An 18,288-nucleotide genomic window follows, 5' to 3' on the forward strand; every position below is an offset into this window, starting at 1 on the left:
AACACGATGAGGAGCAAAAAGGAAATTACGTTCACTAATAAAGTGACGATGCTCATAAAATTGCATATTTTTCTCATTACCATTAAAATAGAAAGTAAGAGAATGAGCTTTGAGAGAGGAACTTGAAGTATGGACAGGGGCACTTTTTTGTTTAGTGAGTTTGGTAGTCAATTCGAGAAATACCAATGGTGTTGTGCCCTTAGGGTCAGATGCAACAAGAGTGGTTTCTGATGGGTCTTCTTCAGATTCAGTCTCCTCCTCCAAATCTTCATGAGGATCTTCAAGAATTGGCTCGATCAAGGAAGGGTCCAACTCAGGCAGTGAGTCTTCCGTTTCAGGAAAGACACCCTCCGATGAGGTGCAAGAAGGTGGGTTGATTTTTGCCTTCAATTTGAATTTGGATAAAGGAGATGAATCAGAGATGGAGCTAGTACTTTTTGCTGGAGCCACTTTGGCCTTCTTGGTTCTCTTTGATCCAGCGACTTTGGATTTGCGTTTGCTTTTTGCCTTGGGCGTCAACACATCAAGGGATAACGATGATTCAGAGTCATGTTCAGACGGATCAGATACGGCTTCAGTGGAGATAGATTGTGTAGGACTTGTAATCAAGGCAGGTTTGGATCTTACTTGACCTTCGGGTGAGGCGAGACGAACTGCTGAGGCTTGGTATTGCTGAGCAACAAGGTTGGGAAAGGTAACTCCTCTACTCGTAGCCCCAATCAAAGTAACTCCTTCAGAATCCGGAAGAGCAAGAACCTTCTTTCTTGCTGTGGTTTTGGATCGACGGCCTGTAGGAGGTGAGACAACGGGGATTGACACTGGAACAGGCGGAGTAGTAGAGGGAACTGTCTCTTTCTGAGACTTCACAGGTTTGGAGGTAGAACCACAGCCTCGGGTCTTCATGGCTGCTAGGAGAGAAACAAACAGAAACACACAAAGAACAAAACCCTAAACACTTTGGTTACAAGTGAGAGAGAAAAACAAGAAAACACTTAGAATTAAACAGCCAAAGTGAATCTGAATATATAGAGAATTCGGTGCACAAATAAGGCAAGTTCGATAATGGGTAACCGAATTTAATGTGATAAATGCCAAGATATCTCCTTTTTTTAAAAAAAAAAAATTCACACCTCAAAATTGGAAACGTTTTGCATGATTTTAAATATAATGAGATAAAACAGATAAATTGCATCAATTATTTTTCAAACTTGATTTTTTCTTTAGTACTCGGTCAGAAAAAATGATTTTATTTTTTATTATTTTTTTTTAAATTTCCGAAAATAAAAATATAAATTTCCATACCATATGTGTCCATATAAAGGCCAAGTATTGTTCAAGAGAAACAAGATAACCATTTTGTTCACAAATTAGAATAATGAATTATAATTAAAATACTAAGTGATAACGATAACCATATTTCGAAAAAGAATATACCAATCACAAAAAATATTTTAATCAATTCATTATGTGTATGAGTCTTACAACATTCTTACACAGTCTAGTCAATAAGCATATGTGTGTGCATGTGTAATCAATTTGGCGTTTCTTTTTGGCCTTTTAAGGCTAGGGTCATTGCCCATGTTTGGCCATTGTAGCCTTTTTCATATTGTAACCATACTGGAGGCTATAACTCTTATATTGATGGTAGCCCTTTACTTTTGTAGAGTATCCTCTAATATAATTGCTAATTACCTGGTACCAACTAACTTAGTGTCGGCTTTCACACATAAGTATAGGTAGCTCTTTTCCAAAATGGAGCCTGAAAAAGAAACTGGATTAAGGAATGCTCATACTAAAACAGACACAATGATTTGATCAAATATAAATTGGATGGTCTATAATTTTTCAAATATGGTTTATTGTTTCTCACAAAGTATAAGAATTATAACGTTCATTTTTTAAAAATTGAAAAAAGAAATGGTTATCAAATTTCTTCCAAACAGGACAAGAGATTTACACAAACACATATGCACGACAAGATAATAAAATATTGGCAATTTTAAATAAAACAAACCCCCAAGGATTTCCTACGGGAATCAAATCTTACCGCGTCTAAAGCTTCAGTAAAAATATCTGCAATTTGTTTGTTAGTTTCAACATATTCTAAAATCAGAATTTTATTTTCAACAAGTTCCCTATTAAAATGATGACAAATGTCAATATGTTTTGTACGAGAGAGCTGAACAGGATTTTTGGAGATATTAATAGCACTTGTATTATCACAAAAAACTGGTTAAAGTTTTAATATCGAACCCATAGTCTGCCAACATTTGTTTCATCCACAAAAATTGAGTACAACAGCTTCCAGCAGCTATGTACTCAGCTTTGGCTATTGACAAGGAGATGGATTTTTTTTTTTACAATGCCAGGAGACCGAATTGTTTCCTAAGTAAAAACAACCACCACTTGTACTTTTGCGGTCATTAGTGTTTCCTGCCCAATCTACATCACTATAACACACAGGGTTAGAGTTTGTTTCTTTGGAGTACCAAATGCCTAAATCAAGAGAATTATTGATATAACGAATAATTCTTTTTACAGCAGTAACATGAGACTCCACGGGGTTCCCTTGGAAACGTGCACACACTCCAACACTATAACTGATGTCTGGGTGACTAGCGGTTAAGTATAGGAGACTCCCAATCATACTCATTTAAAGAGTTGGATCGACTTTCTTCCCATTCTCATCTTTATATAGTTTGACAGTAGTTCCCATGGGTGTTTTAGCAGGTTTAGATGCATCGAGTCCAAATTTCTTCACCAAATTTCTGGCATACTTGCTTTGTGAAATGAAAATTCCCTTGTCTGACTGCTTAACTTGGAGTCCTAAGAAAAAATTGAGTTCTCCCACCATGCTCATCTCAAACTCTTCCTGCATTTGTTTCACAAATTCATGTACTAGAGAGTCATTAGTGGAAACAAACACTATATCATCAACATATATTTGTTCTATCATAATATTTGCATCAACATTTTTGATAAAAAGTGTTTTGTCTACTCCCCCTCTCTTGTACCCCTTTGAGACCAAAAAATGAGTTAGTCTCTCATACCAAGCCCATGGGGCTTGTTTCAACCCATACAAAGCTTTACAGCATGGGGTTTGTTTCTTTGGAGTACCAAATGCCTAAATCAAGAGAATTATTGATATAACGAATAATTCTTTTTACAGCAGTAACATGAGACTCCACGGGGTTCCCTTGGAAACGTGCACACACTCCAACACTATAACTGATGTCTGGGTGACTAGCGGTTAAGTATAGGAGACTCCCAATCATTTTTTGTTTTTAAATATCCACTTTGTACCTATAACATTAGCATGACTCAGTCTAGGGACAAGGATCCATACCTCATTCCTTGTGAATTGATCTAGCTCTTCTTTCATAGCATTAATCCATGATTCATCATTTGCGGCTTCCTTCACATTTTTTGGTTCCAATGTAGAGGTAAAACAAACAAATTGAACCAAGTTTACGTACCTCTTTCGAGTGACCATACTCTCTTCAAGATTTCCCAAAATGAGATCAGAAGGGTGATTCCTTTTTACTCTGGTTGATGGTTCTTTTTGAACGGAGTCAGAAGAAATAACTGGATTTTCCTTCTCTGTTCGTTCAGTTGTTGTCACGATAGAATCAGTGTTTGATACATCATCAGTAGCAGATGTCGCCTCTGAAGGTTTTGCTGTCAGGTCTGACATCCCTTTATGTTGTTGAACATCAATGAACCTGTCAATTTCCTCCTCATGGGATTACTCAGAAAAATCTTTTAGATCATCAACAACCACATTAGCAGATTCCATAACAGTTTGAGTTCTCATGCTATAAACACGATAGGCCCTACTATTGGTGGAATATCCAAGAAAAACTCCCAAATCGCTTTTGGCATCAAATTTGCACAGATTCTCATGATCTCTAAGAGTATAACACAGACACCTAAATACATGAAAATAATTGACATTGGGTTTTCTACCTTTCCAGATCTCATATGGAGTTTTATTTGTACATGGACGCAGAAAAACATGATTAATTGTGTGTAGAGTCCAAGAACTTTACTTAGCTAGTTAGATAGTAGTATAATAGTAATAGTAGTATTATTGTTATGACTGTGGATTTATTGGTTCAGACCGGGATTTATTTGGACACTCATAGTAACACTTGTAGATTTTCTAAGTTTAACCTATAGTCTAGGAATATTAATTTTAACCTAAGGTTTGATTAATATGACTGATATTGAGGGTAATATTTATTATATTATAAGGTTTAGATAAGACCCAATAAGATAATAGCACATGTCATGTGTATGTTTAATAATGATTGAGTATTTTGAGGATTAAATTTATTAAGGTTAAAATTTGAATATCCTAGGATCAGTCAGCAGCTTTGAAAACGTTAGAGGGCTTAGTCAAGGCTGTTTACTCAATTCAAATTAAGCTAAAATGTGTAATTTCGTGTTTAAATATTCAGCGTATGCCGATATATCGCAGCTATAGGGGGCGATATATCGCAGCACAGAAAAAAAAAAAAAAAAAAAAAAACGTCGCACGATTGCCTCGGGCATATTGGCCCAGGCGATATATCGCCTCCTTCAGGGCATTTTGAAAATATTCTCCATTCAAATCTTCAACCTCTGGATAATTCCAGCATCTTTCTGAACGAGTCTTCAGCCTCTGCTGAACGATAATTCAAATATTTTTCACTTAAAAAGCCATTATTTTTATTCAAGTTAAATGAAGATCTTTTCATTCCTAAACTCTATAAATAGGACCTAGTACCCAGCCATTTATTCATTTATTACTCTAAGTTCAGAGGCTGCAAGTTGCTAGGTTATTATATTGAGAGTGTAAACACTTGGGTTGGGAATTATAAGCTTGATCATTATAAGCTTACCAAACACTTGGGAAGTAAGTTTTATAGCACTTCGGTTCAAGGTTTAGATTGGCTATAGAAGCATTCAAGGTATTTCACACTCTAGTTCATTTGGTATTATTTTCTTTAAGTTCTTATAGTCTTCTACTCAGCATTCTAACCTTATTCTTTATTCTTGGTTAGGAAACCTAAGTTCTTGAACATAAGTTTTTGGTAAGTATATTCTCAATGGTATAGTTCTTCCATTCTTTTCATCTCATTCTCTTTAGTATACTCACTCTCCCATTTATGGTTTTTAGGAGTGTTCCAAAGTCCCAAAATCTGTTCTCATATCCCGGTAATTTAGTAAGGAAAATAGGATAGGATTTATGTGTTATATGATTTTATATGTTATCTTATGATTTTATGTTATGTAATATGCTATGCTAAGTATGTTTGTAGACTTGGGCATATGACCTATACAACTAACAAGCCCCAAATAGATTATGGGCATATGACTTGCTTAGCTAGCAAGCCCTACTAATCTAATGGACATATGACTTGTTTAGTTTATGGGACCCCAAGTAATAATGACCATTATAGTATGTATGTGACATAAGTGTTATGATATGTTTTATGTTTCTTTATGAAATTTATGTATATGGTTTATGTGTTAGATTTTCCTTGCTGGGCATTAGGCTCACTCCTTTTTGTTTATATGTGCAGGAAAATAGCTTTAGTGGCGGGAAAGGTTCTTGGTAGTTTTGGGCATGTGTATTGAGGCGGAATGGATTCAAAGAGCCGAGAGTTTCGATTCGAGGATGAAGTCTTTACTTATATTTTTATGTGTATTTTTCCGCACTTATTTATGTAATCTCTTTTAATTACAATTATGTTATGTTTTGATTTTAAAACAATGGGATCCCATATCCTAACTTAAATTTTATGTAAGTTTAACCTTTATTTTTACAAGTTTTTAATAAAGTTATGATCTTTTCACTTGTATGTTCTATTAAGGATTAGGGTCTATGTGTAGTTTTCATTAATGGTCCAAAGTCTAGAGTAGTTGGGTAATTGCATTGTGTAACAAGCAGTGTTAATTGCTTCAGCCCACAATTTCTTTGTGAGTTATTCGCTATTCAGCATAACTCTATCCATTTCCTGCAAGGTACGATTTTTTCGTTCCACTACCCCATTTTGTTCTGGGGTTTCAGGTGCAGAAAATTTATGCAGAATTCCAAAAGATTTACAATATTCATCATAAACAGAATTTTCAAACTCCTATTCTTACAATGATCACTTCGTATTCTTACAATTTTTCCAATGTTTCAATTTTTTTCAACTCTTAGTCTTGTACAGAGAGTTTGAAAAGCTTCAAATGTATCTGATTTTTCTCTTAAGAAATCTACCCAAGTAAATCTAGAAAAATCATCCACACATACAAAAATATATCTCTTACCATTAATAATTTCAACCTGTATAGGACCCATGAGATCCATATGCAATAATTCCAACACATTTGAAGTATTAATATCAAATAGTGCTTTATGGGAAATTTTCAACTGTTTTCCCAATTTACATGATTCACACTTACCAAGTGATTCTTTACCCAGTTTGGGTATACCACGGATGAGACCTACATTAGCAATCTTTTTTAAGTTTTTGAAATTTATATGTCCAAGTTTTTCATGCCACAAATCAGTATTATTAAAACTTGATGATGATGCATGACATTTGAATTTTTGTGTGAGTGTGTAACAATTATCCTAAGAGCGAGAACCTTTAAGAACAATGTCACCACTTTGTTTTACAACATTACACTCATCATGAGAAAATTTAACAAGAAAACCTTGGTCTCAAATTTGGCTTATGCTAATTAACTTGGCTTTCAGCCCATCAACAAGAAGCACATTTTTCAGTTTTGGTAACCCTTCAATGTTTAGAGTACCTTTACCTAAAATATTTCCTGTCATTCCATCCCCGAATGTGACTACTCCACACTTCAAGGATTTGAAGTTTGTGAGTATGTTGGCATTACCTGTCATATCTCTTGAACAACCGCTATCAAAGTACCATGAACTAGATGAATGTATTTTATGACAAGTAAAGGTAGCCAAGCAAACATAGTTATTTTTCTTGACCCATATTTTTTTATTTTGAATTTCTTTTGGTCAAGAATTGATTCATACTACCAAAGTGTTTAACATAATTCTTTTTAAACAAACTTAACAGTGAAAAACACTTAGGTCTTATGTGTCCTTTCATACCACAAAAATGACAAAATGGTACAAATTGTCCAATGTTTTTCTTCAGAGAAATTTTCTTTAGTTGTAGATCTGTTAGAATAGATGACAACTGTGTGGTCTCTAAGGAGTTACTTGTTCCTGCAAAACGGTTAGTTGTCACAACAGACGGATAATTCATGGATTTTACAAAAACCATTTTCCTTGAAGATTCATATCCATTAGATACTAATCCACTGTAATCACCAGCCTTTTTTCATGCAAAGAGAATATCATCCAAAATTCCAGATCTTGGATTAGGAATTTTGACATCTTTTTGCATAAGATCAAATTCTTTACTCAAAGAATTAATTATATCACTTTTGGAAGCAATAATCATCCCAAGTTCTTTAATTTTTTCAACATATTTTTTATTATTGCTAGCCATTAATCGATTCCCAGAGCAAACTTTCAGCCATTGATCATACATTATTTTATAAGACTCTTTCAATGACTCCTCATCTAAGTCAGAATCATCAGAGTCAATATCATATTTCTCATTATTCTGTACAAAATTATTAAGGCATAACAAATCCTTGGAATCAACTGAAGAAAAAAATATACCTTTGTGAATAGAGGTTAAGGCAACACTATTTTCTTCGTCATCACTCTGTTCAGAGTCTTGATCACTCCAAGTGGCTGCCATGACTTTCTTTTTCTTTAAGGTATTTGCACACTCAGATTGAATGTGTCCAAATCCTTCACAATCCCTGCACTGAATACCCTTTTTATTAGTTTCAAAGGGTTTAGAAAAATTACCTTTTGGGATTTTGGATATGGCCTTTTTGTTTCTCAATTTCTTTATGTATTTTTGAAATTTTTTTTGTTAACAAAGCCATCTCATCATCCGAACTTCCATTCTTTTTACTGGAAGATTTCAAGGCAATAGATTTCTCCTTGATTTCTTCTGTTTTACCTTTTTGTCTGATTTGTTGGTTTAGTTCAAAGGTTCGAAGTGAACCGTTCAATTCTTCTACTTTTATTTTGTCCAGATCTTTTGCTTCTTCAATTGCAATTAGTTTAGTCTGAAACCTATCAGGGAGAACTCTAACAATTTTTTGAACCAAAACATTCTCTTCAAGTTTCTCACCAAGAGCAAAATATTCGTTAGCAATATCTGGCAATTTCTCATAAAATTCAGTGAGGGTTTCATTTTCATTCATTTTCAAATTTTGTTGTGAGCATAACAAGCCTAGAACGCTTGACATCAACAGTTCCTTCAAATTGTGTTTGAAGGATTTGCCAAGCATCTTTGGCTGAAACACATGAAGAAATCAATTTAATGTAACCTTCACCAACACCATTAAAAATATCATGTAATGCTTTATTATTGTAATTGGATAGTTTATCTTCAACATCTGTCCAATCAAGTTCAGATTTCACCTTAGTTATATCATTTCTTTCTGCTGAAGGAGTCCAACCACTCAAAACAGCTCTCTAAGCCTTTTCATCTTGAGATTTGATGAAGGCTCTCATTCTAACTTTCCAATATGGATAATTAGAATCATTGAGAAAAGGGGGGCGAGTTATGGAGCTTCTTTCTGTGAAAAAAGACATTGCATGAACAAGAACAACAAACGGAATAAACCAAGATCACACTCAAAAATGAGTGACCCGCTCTAATACCAATTGAAATTCTGTTTTTAATAATTACCAAATTAATTAAACCATGTGAATTAATTAAGGTACGGAATGGTAATTAATCTGACATAGATTTTAGTTCAATTAGTACAGAATCTGAACTTGTCATGACAGAAACTGAACACAATAAAAAGAAAGTGCAAAAACAATAAAGAACACAACAATTTTTTACAAGGTTCAGAAACCCTTTCGGATAAGCTACTCCTTGGGGCCACGCCCAGAGAATAAAATCAATTAATAAAGAATCACAAGTACAAAATATTGACTTAAACAAAACAAGACTCCCTCTTGAGATTTTCCGTAACATTGTTGTACTTCTCTTCACTAATCTCATTCTGATTGAAACGCTCAACCACTTGAAATTCCTTCAATGGCCAGCGAGTGCTTGTATCCTCCTGACACAAGACTTGTAAAAATTCTCTCCCGAAGACTATAAAAGTTGTGTTCAAATTATAATGTGTACTCACTCATGAATGTGGTATAAACTCACCACAAAAACTAAACACTTATTTTTCTACAAGATCACGTGAATATTACAATATTACAATACACTCACAAATTATGCAGTAATGAGTTCACTTTTTCTCAATGCCTTAGAAGCCTATTTATAGAGTCCAATTCGTGCTCAGAAAGGTTGAGAAAGAATCTCCTAATAAAAGCAAGAATATTTGAAGATATTCTTGATTGATGAAGAATTTCCTTTTTAGAAGATTCGGATCCGACAGATATGAATTTGGTGAGGATAGCTAATACCTGTGTCAGATCAAATTTCTCAAGATAGAAATAATGATTAATTACATCAAAGATTCAGTTTCTTGAAATTTATTATCTTGAGTTGTACGAAAAATTAAAGACAAATATTCCATAAATGATTTCGAGTAAGTATCGAATATTTGCTTTATATAACTAAGATACAACTTCCCTTTATAATCATATTGTGATAAAATTAAGCTAAATAAGGAATCTTAATATTTCGAAAATCACAATAATGGGAAAGTGATATTCCGACAATCACAATAAAGGGAAAGTAAAAATTATCTTTTAAATAAAAAGATATTTCTATAAAATATGCCAATTTTAGGATTTACAATTATATAATTAATTAAATGGTTAGAAAAAATTGAATAAAGATGAATTATTTATAATAATTGTTTTCCAAAAAAATCAGAATGATGACATGGCACAAACATAAGGAACGTGAAAGACACATGACAAGATATTTATAGAGGATAGGTCAACTCACGACCAGATGGGAGAAGAAAACATGCTATCAGACACATTCAAAATTTATGCAGATCAGCAGGAAAAGAAGTTGACAAAAGGCATGCGACCAAAGTTGCTCGATGGAATACAGTTAAAGCTCAAATTTAGTTAAATGTATAAATATTTGCGAAATATCTGTTATTTTAAATATAAAGTGTATTATTTACATATTATTTTATTATTACTTGTTGCACAAATTACGCAAGGCCTATGACCCATCTATGTACATTCTTGAGCCTATAAATAGAGGACTCAAGGATTCATTATTTTTTACGCTGTAATTATTTACTTTCAGAGAATTATATGAATCTAGTGTTGTTATATACATTCTTGTATCCTCTCTCTTAGCTTGTGAAACTTGGTTGCCTCTAGTCATCTGATTGTAGGTTTTGGGAATTTACATAAATAAGAGTACTAAGTGGACGTAGGTCATTACCTGTAATGCCCCAAAATCCCTAATAAGGTTTAGGACCTTGATTAGGAGGTGGGGAGGGCCATAATTGATTTATTATGCCATTAAATGATTATATGCATGTTTATGTGAATTATATTATGATATGATGATAAATGCAGGAATATGGGTCCATTTTTTAAATATAAGGGCATTTTGGAAATTTGGCCCGTTGAGGGCGTGATTGTGTATTTCCATGCATGTGGGTGAATTATAAATAATACCACATTATATGTGAATTTTTTCAAGCCATTCGGCATGAGACGATCATGGAATGCAAGTTTTCAGTTTGGTCATAATGGGATTAGTTTTGGGGCTCAGGGTGAGTCTCGGGGTGATTTGGTGATTATAACATTACCGGGAATTAAAGGGTAATGGGATATGATTTATTTGCATTCGATAATATTGAGAATAGCGGGAATTGGAGGGTGTTCATTATAATTGACGAAATAGGAGGGAAAGGACGGTCTTGCCCTTGGTGGTTGTTAAGGTTTTATTTTAGACTTGAGGGCATTTTAGTCTTTTCACCCTAAATTTATATTTAACCATTAGAAGGTTGTGGAAAGCTAAGAAAAAACAGAGCACCACCTCCTCCTTCTCCCGACAGTTTTTTCTCTCCCATTTCTCTTTGAATTTTCAAGCTCTTTTTGAGGAATCAAGCCAGAGAACCAAGTCTTGATGATCTAGGGTTAAGCTCTACCATTGAAGAGGGTGTGATTCTTAGATTGAGGTGAGTTTTTATCCATTAAAACTCTTGTTCTTGCTCTATTTTTCTATTTGAGTTTCAGCCGGTTTTGGGTTGGATAATGAGAATTCAATGAGAGTTTTGGCAAGGGATGCTTGGGTTATGATGCCTAGGTTATGTGTAGATGATATTTGGGTTCAATTGGGCATTTAAATGGTGTTTGGAAGCTTTTGAATTAGGTTGGAAATGGCGGAATCGAAGGAGGGAAGAACCAGGGCGGTTCTAGCTGGTGAATCCTGAAAAATAGGGTGGCGCTATAGCACTATCCCCTAGCGCTTGGGTCCTACAACCAGAGCTAAATCTACCCTGGCTAGCGCTGTAGCGCCCACCTATGGGCGCTACAGCGCTAGCCAGGGTAGATTTAGCTCTGGTTGTAGGACCCAAGCGCTAGGGGATAGTGCTATAGCGCCACCCTATTTTTCAGGATTCTCGTTTTGAGTGTTTTTAAGGGTTTTTGGCTCGGGGTTTCAATTCCTAAGGCTCAAGATCGAATCTACTCACCGTTTGGGTACAATTCGGGGTCCCAGGAGTGAGGTTTAGGTCAAGACCCTTTTATGGTTGATTTTCATTAATGGAGATTATATTTGGTTATGACTAGGTGACCGCTAAGGGATAAAAGGATCGATCGTTCTCAAGGGTCGTTCAATTGTTATTTGTTGCTCGAACCAGAGGTAAGAAAACTGCACCTAGTATGTGATGCATGTGATGCACGAGAAACATGTGATTAGGGCATGCCATGAATGTTGAATATGAGATTGATCAGAGCTTGAGTCTCTGTGTTTGTGCATGATCCTAATTATGCTAGCAATTGTTAAGTAAGCATGCTGAATGCCCTACATTTGGATATTTGACATATGATATATGCCTGGTAGCATTTCTTACTTGTGTGTGGCACTGACTAACTAGTCAGAATTGGCAATGGTGTCAGTATTAATTGTGAAGTTGTGACCTACTTGTCAAGTTCGCCAGTAATACTGAGCACTAGTCACATGGTATGGACTAAAAAGTCAATAACGGTCTTAGTGTGTTTAACGCAAGCCGACAAAGATTAGATCTATTCGACATCTGCATTGAATGACTCGAATGAGCATTAATGTCGGACCAACCCCAAGTTCGATGAAAACTAAAAGCGTTTGTCTAGGCAAATGCTAGTCACTTAGAGCCAGGGCAAGAGAGCCCCAGTGATTGTTTAGTCACATGGCTATGGGTGTTAAGCCCGAGTGACTTACCCAGCAGTCACTCATTTGATTGGAGCCAGGGCCAAAGAGCCCCAGTGACTGTTTAGTCACATGACTATGAGTGCTGAGCCCAGGTGACAGTTTCGTCACATGTTTGTGGGGGTCGAGCCCCGTAGTGACTTGTTCGTCAGTCACTCATCTGATTAGAGCCATTGCCAGAAAGCCCGGGTGACTGCTTCGTCACATGGCTATGGGTACTGAGCCCCTAGTGACTTGCTCGTCAGTCACTCATTATGGTTTAACAGAACCTCAAAGTGATATTCACTCATTTGTCCAGGGCTATAAGCTCTGTATGATCATAAGAATCATCATTCACATGGCTGTGGGTGCTGAGCCCCGTGGTGACTTACTTATCAGTCACTCATTATGGTTAACAGAACCACCAGTGTTAAATCACTCATCTGATTAGGATTGACTTGATAGTCATCCAATTAGGAGGGCATGATTTCTTATCCTAGATTCCCCAGCATTGTCTAAACTCATTTCCATGCTTGAATAGGCTATAAATTCTAGGCATGCCAGTTATGATTTTGTGACATGATATTACTGTTCATGAGCATATTGAGTTTTCGTGCTGGGCTTCGGCTCATGGGTGCTATGTGGTGCAAGTAAAGGCAAAATAAAGCTGGACCATCCTTGAGTTGGAGAGCTTAGGTGACGATGTGTACATATGCGGCTGCTCGTCCGCCACGACCGAGGGTTGAAGAGGAACTAGGGTTTAACCCTGCCGGTTAGATCGGCTGGTTGTAAATATTTTCTTGTAATGAACCTTTAAATTATATTTTTGGGATCCCAATGTATACAGTAAACGTTTTAGTGAAACGTTATATCTTATCCAAAAAATTTAATCCTAAACCACTAATCATACTTAGTTACACAATTATGGCCAAATGACTCGGTTAACGAGTTTAGCACTGTTTAAAAATGCACACCGTAACAATCCCTGGAGTTTAGGGCGTTACATTACCAATCAGCGAGGCCGATGCATTATAAATCAGTGTGTTTTATATTGCTTTAATTCAATTCTCATAATTTATATCGTCATCTTGACTCAGTGTCGTTGGCCAAATATCGGGTCAACAATAATGTTATTAATGTATTTGTTAGCTATAAGTTAAAAAAATGGGGAAAATGTTGACTTGGAAAAAACTTAAAGAATTTCCAAATTTATATAGTTTTGTTATGGTTTTGTGTTATTTTTTTTTAATAATAACATTAAATGAAAGTTTGTTAAAATATATTTTTTTTTTCCAAAACAAATATACTATTAGTTGATGTAAATAAGAATTTAAAAAATGATGAAAATAAGAATTAAAAAAAGCAATTTATTTTTTTATATTATTTATTCGTTTATTCATTAATTTAATTTTCTAAGGTAAATTATTTACTTTTATGATGGTTGATAAAATTATAAGTGTTGGAGGAGAGTGAAATAACACCACCATAAGAAATAGAATCTACACAAAATTTGGATTGAAGAAGACTTAAAAAAGATTGAGAATTAAATAGAATCACCACTTTGAGCAAACCAAACACAAAACCAAGGCTTAGACACGTTGCAAAACGTTGTCCTAATACTCTATTTCCCAGACACCATTGATGCTTGAGGCCATCTCTTTAGGAAATGAGGATTGAGATTGAACAAGCCTTCAACTCTCAAAGTTAAGCCCTTTCTTGGAGAGTTCTTGGAGAAAACATAGAGATATTTTTGGAACTAGAGAGAGAGAGAGAGAGAGGGTAGAGAGAGATTGGAGAGAGTGATCAAGTCTCCCAAAACACTAATTTTGACCCTTATATACAACAAGCATCATCATTATGTCTAACAAATAGAATTTGACTAGAAAAACACATCGTTTAGAGCATTTACGATATTTCATGTAATACAGCAGGCGACACATCGCCTGCTAGGGTTTCTGGAAACCCTAGCTTTCAGGCGATGTCTCGCCTCTTGGGTGGCGACGTATCGCCATCCTCTCTAACTTTGGACACTTCCAAAGGTCCCAAAATTGCTCTAAATGCTACCAAAATTTTTGGGAACCCTTAGATACAATCATGTATCACATTGGACCCAGATTTTCATTTTATAAGTGCCTACAATTGAAACTAAAATTCACATATTCAATATGTGAATTCTACTAAGTGTTTATACCTTGCTTGTATTTTAACACTTATCATTTGTATTTTACCAATCATAACAATCCCCCACTTGGTTAAATACAAGCCACATTCTCTAGCTTAAACAATTTTGGTGCATAAAATAAAGTGACTTTCGGTTTGAAATTTTTCCTATTGAAAATACCACAAAGTCTTATTGAAATCATTAGTAGCTTAAAGCTTGAATCAAGTATTCCATATGATAACACCGGTGATACCTCACACACCTCCACCACGTCTTTTGTTTTCCCACTTTCTCACTTAGCACTATCATTGTAACAGCAGAGGTCAAAGACGGCATAGGACTGGATCAGCAAAGGCTGAAGTTGGCAAAGGTCGGGATCGGAAAAGGTCGGAGATGGCATAGGCCGAGAACGACAAAGGCCGGGAGCGGCAAAGGCCGAGATCGAAATTAAGCATGATGAATGCAGGCCGCCAGGGTGAGACCCGCAAAGGGAAGGACAAAGGCCGAGATCAGTGTTAAGCATGTTGAATGCAGGCTGCCAAGGTGAGACCTTAAAGGTACTGTACTCACCCGCTCAGTTAATACCGTGGACTTGGTGCATGGTAATGCACCCTAATCAACGAGGGCCACTGTTGTGCTTATGTGATGTTCTGCTGCTATGATGTTGTGCTGTTATTCTATTGTGCTATTACGAATGCAGATAGGAACTTGTAAATTGTTTGACGTGTTTGATTAATTATGTATTTGTTAAAAAAATTATTATAGGTTGTGCTGTGAAGTTTTCTTGTTGGGCCTCGGCTCACGGGTGCTCTATGGTGCAGGTAAGGGCAAGGAAATGATCGATCAACCATGAGTTGGAGGGCAAGGAGCGGTACGTACATGTTTGGCCTAACAGGCTGCCACAGCTGTGGTTATTTTGAGGGACACATTGTAAACCTTCGATTTTGCGCTTAGGTCGTGCTCACATTTTTGGATTGTAAATATATTTCAAAACAATATTTTGGGATCCCAATGTAACACTTTTATAATTTTAATGAATGACCAACTCTTTTATACTTAATTTTCATTAAATAAGTCTTTCTTTTGATTTAATCACACTTTTCAGTCTACTACTGTAATATCCCAAATTCCCTAATGTGGCTTAGTGCCTGGATTAGGGGGCCAGGAGGACCATAACTTATTTAATATGTGATTATGTGAGTTATATTATTATATGATGATAATTGCATGCATGTGGGCCCAATTCTTATTAGAAGGGCATTTTTGTAATTTTTACCCTTTAAGGACATAATTGTATATTTTTGAGCATGTATGTGATATATGGGTGGGACCACATTATTATGTGGATATTTTTGAGCTATTCGACATGAGACGATCTTAGGATGCAAGTTAGCGCTTTGGTCATAACGGGATTAATTACCAGGCTCGGGGTAAGGCTGGGGGTAATTTGGTAAGTAAATTTCGGGGATGAAATTCTTTTAAGTAGGGTAGAATTGTAGCGTCTTAGAATTTTACTTAGCTAGATAGCAGTAGTAGTAGTAGTAGCTAGGAATAGTAATAGTAGTAGCTTGTAGTATTTTAGTTTTCGATATCGAGGTGTAGATCGGAGTTCTAGATCATCCAAGGTATTCTTATCCTCAGGTTTAATCCATCATAGTTCTTTTATTTTCTTCCATTTTTCTTTCAGATCCTAACTCATTATTATGCCTTTTAGTTAGGTGTTTAAGTTCCTTGAAACTTAAGATTTTTTGGTAAGTTTCTACTTTGATGGTTTAGTTCTCTGTTTCATCTCTATATCTTTAGAAACTCATGGTTTTTACTGTTGGTTTTAGGAGTGTTTCAATCTCGCTCTTGTCTCCATATCCTAATTTTTGGTAAGGAAAATAGGTTAGATTATATGTATTTATATGATGTGTTATGATATGTTTATATGTTATAGTGTGTGTTATTAATATATGTATATGAATATGTTTTGTAGTCACTTGGGGCTTATAGTTGCTTAGATAGCAAACCCCAAGGTTTTTATCATTATCGTGTTTTAGAGTTATGATTTACCCTACCTCGATTAGTAGACTGAGGAGCTAGATGGGTTATCATATACTATTTTGTGATCTAACCTACCCCGATTAGTAGACCGAGGACCTAGATGGTTTTATCACATACCACAGTAATGAGTTAATGGCCATTAACATTGTATTCCTATATGATATACGTTTTTACATCCTATGTTTTATGATATAGTCTTATGATTTATGATATATTTTTTTAGTAGACTTTCCTTGCTGGGCATTAGGCTCATTCCTTTTATTTTAGATGATGCAGGAAAATGAACTTGGAAGGCGGCACAGATTCGTGGCAGCTTGGCATGTGTATTGAGGATGGATTGATTGAATGGACTGCTGGAAGATCGAGGATGATGTTGATTTCAAGTCTTTTAATTTATGTTTTATGTATTTCCGCACTTAGTATTTAAACAATTGATTAAAGTTTATGTTTTTATGTTTTATTTACTAAACAATGGGTACCCATACCTTATTTTTTACTTCATACCGTATTTTGAATTTTTTATAAAGTTCTACTATTTTGTGTATGTATGTATTCCAAAATAGTAGTTATGTTTAGTAGATTTTAATGGTCTGAGGTCTAGAATTAGTCGAGGCATTGTAGTTGGTATTAGATCCCACAGTTCATATGCATGAAGTTCTCCTTGATACACATGCACATGATCCGGATCCAACCGCCAATGTAAGTGTTTATGTTATGCTCATTATGTTTATGTTTATAGCTAACGTTTTAATCATAATGTTTTCAGTTAAGAATGGATGGAGCCTTGACCTATCAAGATATCTGAGCCATTAAGGCATTGAAAAGGATTAGAGAGCCAAGGAATACAATAGGAATGTTAGAAAGAATCACTCAAAGATTGATCTTATTTCACAAGGAGATAGTTCACCTTCAAACTACTAAGCAAATTATGATGAGAGCTACGGAACAATATATCCTAGTAATTAGGCTTTTTAAGGATTTTCCTTCTGTAATTTCAACATTAGAAGAATTATGGGAGACAATAGATGATGAAGATGATTTACCGGTAGCCATGAGATATTATTTTCTCATACTTAGGTTCACCTCTAAGTTTGAATTTCAATTCATTAATGAACATAAGCATAGCATCTTCATGAATCTTCCTGGGGTAGTTTTGAGGCTCAAGATAATAATGGTTATGAAGAAATAGATGATGATATGTTAGATGAAGGGTCAGATGTAGAAGATCCTGATTTTTATATTTACCCTAGTTATTTTTTTAGTTTAGTTTATTTATTTTTGTTATTTATTTACTATTTGAATTTATGATTGTACTTAGTGAAAATCTTTTTCCAAATGAATAAAGTTGTTATTTTTGAATGACATGTATGAGTTTGTTTTTTTTATAATCATAATAAATTTGGAATAAATAAATAATGACTGAGTTCAGTGAGGGTGGATACAAATCAATGGTCCGGGTCCTGTATTGAGAGTTTAGGGGGCCATAGTAGTGGGAACGATTTTACTGATCCCAGCCCACCCTCAATATGGTTAACTTTGGAACAACGACGAGTTTTGAGCCTGAGAATTAAGTCATATAGGATGATTAGAAACAGACTTAGAAAATAATAAAGATGGTTGATTTTCTATGTATAGAAACACACCCCAATTATAAAGAAGGCT

Source organism: Humulus lupulus, chromosome 7, assembly GCF_963169125.1.
Source record: "Humulus lupulus chromosome 7, drHumLupu1.1, whole genome shotgun sequence".
Classification (NCBI taxonomy): Eukaryota; Viridiplantae; Streptophyta; class Magnoliopsida; order Rosales; family Cannabaceae; genus Humulus; species Humulus lupulus.